At 39.9% G+C, this 12,054-nt stretch overlaps 1 pseudogene; it reads left to right on the top strand.

The window, feature by feature from the left end:
• The first annotated feature begins 6,354 nt into the window (after positions 1-6,354).
• LOC124857331 lies at positions 6,355-10,334 on the top strand (annotated as a pseudogene).
• The last annotated feature ends 1,720 nt before the right edge of the window (positions 10,335-12,054 follow it).

Here is a 12,054-nt window from a genome sequence, read left to right as displayed (position 1 = left end):
CACATCAAAAATAAATAAATAGAAGAGACAGTCGCAACCATTTTTGTGAAAAATGTCCATTTTTATTTGTAATTGAGCAGTCAGATGCCGTATCTTTTAAACATGTTTAAATTCTTTCTTCCAACAACAGTTGGTTAACAGGGTTCAATCCGGTTTAAGGTAATAGTCTTTCTGGCAACTAAAAATAGAATATTTAATATGTAACATTGATCTTTCTTGAGTAGATCCTTGGGGTATATGTCCAGCAGAAATACATGAGGATCCATGAGAAGATCTATCGTTGGATTGTCCTCAATCTTCTGTTTAATATTCTCCCAAATGGACTAAATTGTTGGGCAATCCCAGAAGATACGTTTGTGATCACCAACCATACAACAATTCCTCCAACTTCTATCTGTAGTTTTACTCTTAGAAGTAAAACCTTTTAACGAAGTTTTGAAAAATGTTGTTTTCACTTTCCAGTCAACAGTCCCTTTATGGCATCGAGAGCACATATCTCCCTATAAATAATTTGTTAATGTTACATTCATCTCTGGTTCCCATAGTTGTTTAATATGTAGTGTTTTATCTGACAAATTCGTCAACAGTTTCCCATACGTGGCAAACATTTTTTTTGTTTGTGTCTGCTTTTCAAGCATCTGAATAAACAATACTTTGATGTCAGTAGGTTTGTTCTTGATACTGTTCCATACGATATGTTTTGTTATGTAGTTTCTAATCTGTAGGTATTTATATAGATCTCCTGAGGGTAGCATCGATTGTAACATTACGAAATAAACTTGTACAGTCCTTGGATATTATTTATATATATATGCATGTGTGTGTGTATATATATATATATGTGTGTGTGTGTGTGTGTGTGAATTGTTTTATGTAGAGTCTGTATTGATTTAAAGATAATTCAAATCCAAATATGCAAAAAAAGCTTTTCCCAGCTAATGATTCAGATTCTGCTACTCATAGAGATAATCCAGCCTATGCCATTTTACAATGTCCCTTTTAAATTACTTTTAGAAATAGAAAGCTACCATATCTATTTTCTCATTATTTTGACATCTGTTGAAGTATCAATCTTCCTTTTGATTTTTTTTTTTCTTGTTTTGGGTTTGTTGTTTTAGTGGTATACATTTTAAAAGTATGACAAACCAGCTCTGTTGTGAAAACAACAGAGCTGGTTTGTTTGTAACATGCATCGAAGATGGAAAGGTTGATGCGATCTGTCATGTGTTTTCCGACTGTTTTTTAAAATGCCTCTGCAGCCTGTTTGATGTATGAGTGTCATCAGTGTATGGTTCTGCTTGTCTCTGTGGCTGCCTATCAGATTTAGGTACATAAGATATTTAGTAACTTTAACTAAAGGTGTCCGTTTGAGTTTGTGAACTTGAGTCTTTTTCTATTCAGTTCAGTTTTATTTATATAGCGCCATATTCACATATAACACATGTCAACTCTAGGCACTTTACAAATTCAATCGAATCATACAGATTTCAAGTCGGGTACATTCATTCCAATTGATCCTAGTTATCAAACAGTGCAGTCAGATTCAGTTTATTAGTCAAATTGGTTAAAACGGATCTAAGGAAACCCAGCTGATTGCATCAAGTCACTGACCTGCAGTATTCACTCCTGGATGAGCATGTAGCAACAGTGGACAGTCGCTTGCAATGACTTTGCAGCAATCCCTCATACTGAGCATGCATGCAGTGACAGTGTAGAGGAAAACCCCCTTTTAACAGGAAGAAACTTCCAGCAGAACCAGAATTAAGTTGTTGGCAGCAGCAGCTGAGCTGTCCCCCTCCAGGAAGGTGCCACGCTAAACACAGAGCCAAGCTAGATCTAGCTTCTAGGAAGAGGGAAAAAAAGAGAGAACATAAAGTTAAAAGCTGAAATAACAACAAATAATGCAAAATTGGAGAGTAGTATCAGAATGTAGCAGCATGAGGGAAAGTGGTCATTATGTCCTCCAGCAGTCCATGCCTGTAGCAGTATAACTACAGAGATAACTCAGGATAAACTAAGCCACTCTAACAATAAGCTTTATCAAAATGAGATTTTTAAGCCTATCCTTAAAAGGAGACAGGGTGTCTGCCTCACGGACTGAAACTGGTAGCTAATTCCAAATTAGAGGAGCCTGATAACTAAAGGATCTGCCTCCCATTCTACTTCTAGAGACTCTAGGAACCACCAGTAAACCTGCAGTCTGAGAACGAAGTGCTCTGTTATGAATAATGGAAAAATCAGATCTCTGATGTATGATGGAGCTAAACCATTAAGGGCTTTATATGTAAGGAGGAGAATTTTAAATTATATTCTGGATTTAACAAGGAGCCTCTCTTTTTCATTTTCATCAGAACTCTTGCTGCAGGATTTAGATCAAGTGAAGGTTTTGAACTGCATTTTCTGGACATCCTGATAGTAAAGAAATACAAAAGTCGAGCCTTGGCGTATCAAATGCATGGACTAGTTTTTCAGTCTCATGCCTGGACAGAATATTTAAAATTTTGTCAATATTTTGGAGGTGAAAGAAGGAAATCCTAGAAACTTGTTTAATATCGGATTTAAATGACATGTCATGCTCAAAAATAACATAAAGGTTTTTTACTTTATTACCGGAGGTAAGTTTAATGCCAGATAAATGAATAAATAATGCTGAGTATCATCAGCATAACAGTGGAAATTTATCCAATGCCTCCTGATTAATTTTACCTATTGGAAGCATAGATGTAGTTAAGAGAATTGGCCCAAGTATTGAACCCTGTGGTACTCCACAAGTAACCCTGGAGGTTGAAGATTATTTATCACTTACATGAACAAATTGAAAACTGTCAGACAAATAAGATTTAAACCAGCCAAGTGCTGTTCTTCTGATCTCTACAGCATATTCCAGCCTTTCTAAGAGAATATTGTGATAGACTGTATAGTGCCTTGCGAAAGTATTCGGCCCCCTTGAACTTCTCAATCTCTTGCCACATTTCAGGCTTCAAACATAAAGATATAAAATACTAATTTTTTGTGAAGAATCAACAACAAGTGGGACACAATCGTGAAGTGGAATGAAATTTTTTGGATGTGTCAAACTTGTTTAACTAATAAAAAACTGAAAAGTGGGGCGTGCAATATTATTTGGCCTCCTTGCATTAATACTTTGTAGCGCCACCCTTTGCTGCAATTACAGCTACAAGTCGCTTGGGGTTTGTCTCTATCAGTTTTGCACATCGAGAGACTGAAATTCTTGCCCATTCTTCCTTGCAAAACAGCTTGAGCTCAGTGAGGTTGGATGGAGAGCGTTCGTGAACAGCAGTCTTCAGCTCTTTCCGCAGATTCTCGATTGGATTCAGGACTGGACTTTGACTTGGCCATTCCAACACCTGGATACGTTTATTTGTGAACCATTCCATTGTAGATTTGGCTTTATGTTTTGGATCATTGTCTTGTTGGAAGATAAATCTCCATCCCAGTCTCAGGTCTCTTGCAGACTCCAACAGGTTTTCTTCCAGAATGGTCCTGTATTTGGCCCCATCCATCTTCCCATCAATTTTGACCATCTTCCCTGTCCCTGCTGATGAAAAGCAGGCCCAAACCATGATGCTGCCACCACCATGTTTGACAGTGGGGATGGTGTGTTCAGGGTGATGAGCTGTGTTGCTTTTACGCCAAACATATCGTTTTGCATTGTGGCCAAGTTTGATTTTGGTTTCATCTGACCAGAGCACCTTCTTCCACATGTTTGCTGTGTCTCCCACGTGGCTTGTGGCAAACTTTAGACGAGACTTTTTATGGATATATTTGAGAAATGGCTTTCTTCTTGCCACTCTTCCATAAAGGCCATATTTGTGCAGTGTACAACTGATTGTTGTCCTATGGACAGACTCTCCCACCTCAGCTGTAGATCTCTGCAGTTCATCCAGAGTGATCATGGGCCTCTTGGGTGCATCTCTGATCAGTCTTCTCCTTGTTTGAGATGAAAGTTTAGAGGGACGGCAGGGTCTTGGTAGATTTGCAGTGGTCTGATACTCCTTCCATTACAATATGATTGGTTGCACAGTGCTCCTTGGGATGTTTAAAGCTTGGGAAATCTTTTTGTATCCAAATCCGGCTTTAAACTTCTCCACAACAGTATCTTGGTCCTGCCTGGTGTGTTCCTTGGTCTTCATGATGCTCTCTGTGCTTTGAACAGAACCCTGAGACTATCACAGAGCAGGTGCATTTATACGGAGACTTGATTACACACAGGTGGATTCTATTTATCATCATCAGTCATTTGGGACAACATTGGATCATTCAGAGATCCTCACTGAACTTCTGGAGTGAGTTTGCTGCACTGAAAGTAAAGGGGCCGAATAATATTGCACGCCCCACTTATCAGTTTTTTATTTGTTAAAAAAGTTTGACACATCCAATAAATTTCAATTCATTTCATGATTGTGTCCCACTTGTTGATTCTTCTCAAAAAATTTGCATTTTATATCTTTATATTTGAAGCCTGAAATGTGGCAAAAGTTTGAAAAGTTCAAGGGGGCCGAATACTTTCGCAAGGCACTGTATGAAATGCAGCTCTGAGATCTAGCAGAAGAAGTATATACACATGTCCATTATCTGTGGCCATAATCTGAGGATATGATTTATCTGTATCATTCTTGACTGACTTGGAATAGCCTTGTTTGTCTTGTTGCTAAAACCACCAATCACCATTTAGCTTGTTCTTTAACTGGGTTCATTCTGGTTCTTGCAGGGTTCCCAGATTCTATCCTTGAGTTTTTCCATTTTTCTCCTCTAATTATGAAGAGCTTAACCAGGTTTACAGAACATCTTAACAAGTCTTTGATATCGTAGTGAAATAAAGAACCTGGGAAATTGGTTGTCAGTATTGCCCTCAGCTGATCTGTAGCTCTCATGTTGTGTATCAGAGGCAGAGGTACAGCCTCAGAAAGCAAGTATAAGGAAAAAAAAATCCTGTGGATCTCATTTCCTGGAATGCAATTTGCTAGATGGAAAAAAAGTAATGTCATGGAGGTTTCACAGTTCAACAAATAAATCCTTACACGATGGAAATAAATACACAAATTAACATAAAATCTTTAACTAAATATGCCATTGATGAAAGATGCAATTTATTTTTGAGAAACATAGACTCGTACCCCTGGCAGACCTTGATTTTAATATATATATATATATATATATATATATATAGTTTTTTTCAAAGTGCTTCTACTGATTTGAAAGTAATCAGTAGAAGCTGGGCCATTTTGTTGTGGCCCAGCAAGAATCTTGATTCGATTCTGATTGAGAATCTTTTAAGAAAATTAAAGATTAGTTGATGGAAGGAAGGCCTTCAAACCTCAAAGATTTAAAGAGTGTTGTTGTTATTCATTTTTATTCACCATAATATAGGGGTAAAGCTTTAACCTTGTTGATAAAGGTACGTTCATTTTAGCTTGTGTGTTGTTGTTATAGGTCATACACATGCCAATAATTGTATTATCCTGTAGTCGTCTTATTATTTTCACAACACTGAGGTTTTTGCAGGTTTATGTCTATTTTTTTGGGTAATTAACTATGGAGTTGTAGTCTACTATATCTCTGTAGAGAGCTGGACTGGTCAAATGTAATGTGTTTATTGGGCTTTTATAGACACCAGCAGCTACATTCATTTCTTGTACACATTTCTTATTCTGATGCATGCAAAATGGAAAAAGGGCAAGATTACATTTTCATGTCCAATCTTTTGTCTCCTCTATTGTTAATGTGGTTTAGATTTTGCATTTGGTGATAAAAGTTGCCTGTGACCATATGCACAGCAGATAGCCTCTCCTTATGTCAATAATAAATAGTCTGCACCTGTATAGCGCTTTATCAAGCCAGAGGACCTCAACACGCCTTACACTAAAATCAGTCATGCACCTATTCATGCACACATTCACATGCTGACAGTGGTAAGCTACATTGTAGCCACAGCTGCCCTGGGGCAGACAGACACCAGTGAGGCTGCCATACAATCAGCACCACCAAGCTCTCTGATCACCATCAGCAGGCAATGTGGGTGAAGTGTCTTCCCCAAGTACACAGTGACTGAGATGGATGGAGCTGGTGTTTGAACCGGCAACCCACCAGTTAGAGGACGAACCCCTACCACCGTCGCCACCCCATGTGTAATATAATGCAGTCCAGTCAAACTGGATGCCTTGTGGTTGTACAGTATGAGCAGAGAAATGTTTTTATACATCATACATTTCTAGAAATACGCGTCGCTATAAAAGCCACAAATGGATGACAATGTGATTCACTTTTGCAGATAAGAAAGTTTAAATTTGTTGAATTTTTTTTCCAATCACTTCATCTCTCCTCCCAACAGAAATGTCACTAATTCGGAAGAAGCTGGTGATTGTTGGAGATGGAGCTTGTGGGAAAACGTGTCTTCTTATGGTTTTTAGTAAGGACCTGTTTCCTGAGGTCCATGTCCCAACAGTGAAGTTCTGTGATTTTATGTGTTTTTAAGGCGTTTTCCCCTATTTTAGTAGCTGTTCTTAAAAAAAAAAACATTCAGAAGAGACTAATATAATTTTCTTTGTCTTATCTGTTAAATAAATGTGTAAATGCATTTTGCATGTTAAACAAACTTCATAGCTGTTATTGTAATTTGGTTTGCATGGTGGACATTTTATTGAACTATCTTACAAGCTTCAATTCATTCATATCTGTTTAGAAATTAATCATTAAACACCTTGAAAGGACACAGTGGTAACTGGTTTAGGTGCAGCTAAAACATTTCTGCCCTTTGCAGCCTGCAGAGCACTTATACCTGAATTCTAGATGCTCTGCTTGTTGTCCTAATAACTATCCTTTTTATTTATTGAGTATTTCAGCCATTTTCTTTGTCCCTTGGAACAGAGAATATTTCAGAAAAGTGGACACCTGAGGTGAGACCCTTCTGTCCCAATGTTCCAGTCGTCCTGGTGGGGAATAAGAAAGATCTGCAGAATGATGAAAAACACAGAAAGAACTGGCCAAGGTGAAGAAGGTATGAGATGCCTTTGGAATATATACAAATCCTCCACCAAAACAATAAAATGGTGAACATAAAAACAGAAAGCATCTTGTTCCCTTGATCTCTTTGAGGTCAGAGAAGATCAACCATTTCCTGTGGTCATTGAAAAAAAGGCATGCATACCTTGGACAGGCCATCCATCACAGGACAACATGGAGACATATAGGAGATATACAGGGGTTGGACAATGAAACTGAAACACCTGTCATTTTAGTGTGGGAGGTTTCATGGCTAAATTGGACCAGCCTGGTAGCCAGTCTTCATTGATTGCACATTGCACCAGTAAGAGCAAAGTGTGAAGGTTCAATTAGCAGGGTAAGAGCACAGTTTTGCTCAAAATATTGAAATGCACACATTATGGGTGACATACCAGAGTTCAAAAGAGGACAAATTGTTGGTGCACATCTTGCTGGCGCATCTGTGTCCAAGACAGCAAGTCTTTGTGATGTATCAAGAGCCACGGTATCCAGGGTAATGTCAGCATACCACCAAGAAGGACGAACCACATCCAACAGGATTAACTGTGGACGCAAGAGGAAGCTGTCTGAAAGGGATGTTCGGGTGCTAACCAAAAAACATAAAACCACGGCTGCCCAAATCACGGCAGAATTAAATGTGCACCTCAACTCTCCTGTTTCTACCAGAACTGTCCGTCGGGAGCTCCACGGGGTCAATATACACGGCCGGGCTGCTATAGCCAAACCTTTGGTCACTCATGCCAATGCCAAACGTCGGTTTCAATGGTGCAAGGAGCGCAAATCTTGGACTGTGGACAATGTGAAACATGTATTGTTCTCTGATGAGTCCACCTTTACTGTTTTTCCCCACATCCGGGAGAGTTACGGTGTGGAGAAGCCCCAAAGAAGCGTACTACCCAGACTGTTGCATGCCCAGAGTGAAGCATGGGGGTGGATCAGTGATGGTTTGGGCTGCCATATCATGGCATTCCCTTGGCCCAATACTTGTGCTAGATGGGCGCGTCACTGCCAAGGACTACCGAACCATTTTTGAGCACCATGTGCATCCAATGGTTCAAACATTGTATCCTGAAGGCGGTGCTGTGTATCAGGATGACAATGCACCAATACACACAGCAAGACTGGTGAAAGATTGGTTTGATGAACATGAAAGTGAAGTTGAACATCTCCCATGGCCTGCACAGTCACCAGATCTAAATATTATTGAGCCACTTTGGGGTGTTTTGGAGGAGCGAGTCAGGAAATGTTTTCCTCCACCAGTATCACGTAGTGACCTGGCCACTATCCTGCAAGAAGAATGGCTTAAAATCCCTCTGACCGCTGTGCAGGACTTGTATATGTCATTCCCAAGACGAATTGACGATGTATTGGCCACAAAAGGAGGCCCTACACCATACTAATAAATTATTGTGGTCTAAAACCAGGTGTTTTAGTTTCATTGTCCAACCCCTGTATCTGGGTTGTCCTTGTCTCTGTGCTTTTAGCTTGGCATCTACAGGTCCTTCTCAAAATATTAGCATATTGTGATAAAGTTCATTATTTTCCATAATGTCATGATGAAAATTTAACATTCGTATATTTTAGATTCATTGCACACTAACTGAAATATTTCAGGTCTTTTATTGTCTTAATACGGATGATTTTGGCATACAGCTCATGAAAACCCAAAATTCCTATCTCACAAAATTAGCATATTTCATCCGACCAAAAAAAGAAAAGTGTTTTTAATACAAAAAACGTCAACCTTCAAATAATCATGTACAGTTATGCACTCAATACTTGGTCGGGAATCCTTTTGCAGAAATGACTGCTTCAATGCGGCGTGGCATGGAGGCAATCAGCCTGTGGCACTGCTGAGGTCTTATGGAGGCCCAGGATGCTTCGATAGCGGCCTTTAGCTCATCCAGAGTGTTGGGTCTTGAGTCTCTCAACGTTCTCTTCACAATATCCCACAGATTCTCTATGGGGTTCAGGTCAGGAGAGTTGGCAGGCCAATTGAGCACAGTGATACCATGGTCAGTAAACCATTTACCAGTGGTTTTGGCACTGTGAGCAGGTGCCAGGTCGTGCTGAAAAATGAAATCTTCATCTCCATAAAGCTTTTCAGCAGATGGAAGCATGAAGTGCTCCAAAATCTCCTGATATCTAGCTGCATTGACCCTGCCCTTGATAAAACACAGTGGACCAACACCAGCAGCTGACATGGCACCCCAGACCATCACTGACTGTGGGTACTTGACACTGGACTTCTGGCATTTTGGCATTTCCTTCTCCCCAGTCTTCCTCCAGACTCTGGCACCTTGATTTCCGAATGACATGCAGAATTTGCTTTCATCCGAAAAAAGTACTTTGGACCACTGAGCAACAGTCCAGTGCTGCTTCTCTGTAGCCCAGGTCAGGCGCTTCTGCCGCTGTTTCTGGTTCAAAAGTGGCTTGACCTGGGGAATGCGGCACCTGTAGCCCATTTCCTGCACACGCCTGTGCACGGTGGCTCTGGATGTTTCTACTCCAGACTCAGTCCACTGCTTCCGCAGGTCCCCCAAGATCTGGAATCGGCCCTTCTCCACAATCTTCCTCAGGGTCCGGTCACCTCTTCTCGTTGTGCGTTTTCTGCCACACTTTTTCCTTCCCACAGACTTCCCACTGAGGTGCCTTGATACAGCACTCTGGGAACAGCCTATTCGTTCAGAAATTTCTTTCTGTGTCTTACCCTCTTGCTTGAGGGTGTCAATAGTGGCCTTCTGGACAGCAGTCAGGTCGGCAGTCTTACCCATGATTGGGGTTTTGAGTGATGAACCAGGCTGGGAGTTTTAAAGGCCTCAGGAATCTTTTGCAGGTGTTTAGAGTTAACTCGTTGATTCAGATGATTAGGTTCATAGCTCGTTTAGAGACCCTTTTAATGATATGCTAATTTTGTGAGATAGGAATTTTGGGTTTTCATGAGCTGTATGCCAAAATCATCCGTATTAAGACAATAAAAGACCTGAAATATTTCAGTTAGTGTGCAATGAATCTAAAATATATGAATGTTAAATTTTCATCATGACATTATGGAAAATAATGAACTTTATCACAATATGCTAATATTTTGAGAAGGACCTGTATAGTTTCTAAACAGCTCTGATCTAATCCTGCAGGAGCCAATGTAGACAGAAGATGGAAACAACATGGCAATCATGTTCAGTGCTTTTGGCTTCTTGGAGTGCTCTGCCAAGACAAAGGATTCTATGCAGGACGTGTTTGACATGGCCACAAGAGAAGCGCTACAGGTCAGAAGGTCCAAATCAATCAAAAGGTGTATTCTGCTGTGAGTCAAACCAAGGCCCAGAAGCCATGAAGTTAACCGACAAGTAGGAGCAAAGCAGGATGCACTGAAAGGACTGACCATTTATGAAATTGATCTTTGTATTGTATTTCACATTAAATTTAAAGAAAAAAAAACAAAACAAGCAGGCAGGTGGATTGAAGGCACACATACCAAGTACAGGGAATATACATTTATGTATATTATGGCTACGATTTATCATGATGTTAAGATCCTTATTTTTTGGTTTTTGATCAGACTGACCTTAAACGTGAACTACACCGTTTGCTTTATTATTTTCTACTGGGGCAAGCGGAATAATTCTTAGCTTCTGTTGTCCTTATGGATGAAGTCTTGTGTTACCAGTCCAGTTCTGAAGAGCTGGTGTCGGTTTTACGTTTGTGCATCACCATCTATGCACCTTGGGTTTTCAAAGGGCTAAAAGTGGATCACCTCTTCAATGTGCCGCAGCAAAAGCACAACCTTTGCTCTAACAGATTAGACAAAAATGGCACTCTGTGTTCTTTTGCATCCTCAGTTTTTGTTCTATGACAGCAATAGTAGAGATAAATGATTTGTAAAGTTTTTAGCTTTCTATTCCATTTACTAATTCACACAGATTTCTAAATAAGGATTATCTGCACAGTGGACCAGCTGAGACACAAGCTAGTGTGACTCATTAGTGCACAATAGCTGTCAGGAACAGGAATGTGACTTGGGTGTTACAGATCACACACAGGCCAAGGCCTGTTTGTTCATTGTAAATTTGTTTGTTTCTTCTCAACTGATCCAGTACCTGCTGCTGAAATCTGAACTAGTTGGCCCAGTCATTGAAATCATGACCTGTTTGGGCATCTTACATTTCAGGCAAGACAACATTCTTTGGGTTAGGGCTCCGAGATGTGATGAAATTGTTTTATCCCAGTGCATTCTTCCCTAGAGTAGCTGCTTTGTGGCATAGTAATACTGTCTGAAGAAGAAAAGTGTAAACGTCTTGACATGTTTGACAGAGGCTCCTCTCTTTGATTTACCCGCTTTGGCAGAGGGCACAGCTTTTTTCTATTAAGAAACATCATTGTGCAGTTTGGGCTCAAGTATTGATCACAAAAACTGACAAAATGTCTTATAAAATATTTTGTGCTATATACAATTTCAAAGCAGCAGACCTCAACCTTATGCCTTGTGATACATAATCTACCTGTCCACTGAGTTGATTTAAAAAGGACATATTCAAGTGTTTCTTCTTTGCCTGCATTGTTCCTTTATCTCAGTCTTTTTTGCATGAAGGATGTATTTTGTTTAGGTCTTTGTCAGAATGATACCTCTGATGCTGCATTCTACCTTCTTACAATGGCCATCACTAAGCACATCAGGTGGCAAGATGTGCACCTCCGGTCTTGCAGTACTGTATGTGTGTTAATCTTAACCCTGCTGGTTAATGACAATAGATGTTAGTTTCTGAGATGTTGAAGGTGTTTTGGAAAGCAAACTACATCAAGGCAAAGGAACACATTAGAAAATGTTATGTAAAGAAGCCTTGAGCTAATTGATAGTTGTGCCTTTATTTATACAACTGTTCATTCAAAGCACCAATAGGTGTATAGGTAAACGTATCACCAGTGGCATGCTGCCAATCTCGTGTATGCAGTTCACCCATAAGAAATGCAAATAGTGCTAAATGTTGACACACACCTGGGAAAACGCTTGGCCATATAACCATCTTAAGT

This window comes from Girardinichthys multiradiatus, chromosome 20, assembly GCF_021462225.1.
Source record: "Girardinichthys multiradiatus isolate DD_20200921_A chromosome 20, DD_fGirMul_XY1, whole genome shotgun sequence".
Lineage (NCBI taxonomy): Eukaryota > Metazoa > Chordata > Actinopteri > Cyprinodontiformes > Goodeidae > Girardinichthys > Girardinichthys multiradiatus.
Note: the sequence above shows the minus strand (reverse complement) of the source record. Positions and strands in the feature narration are given on the sequence as shown.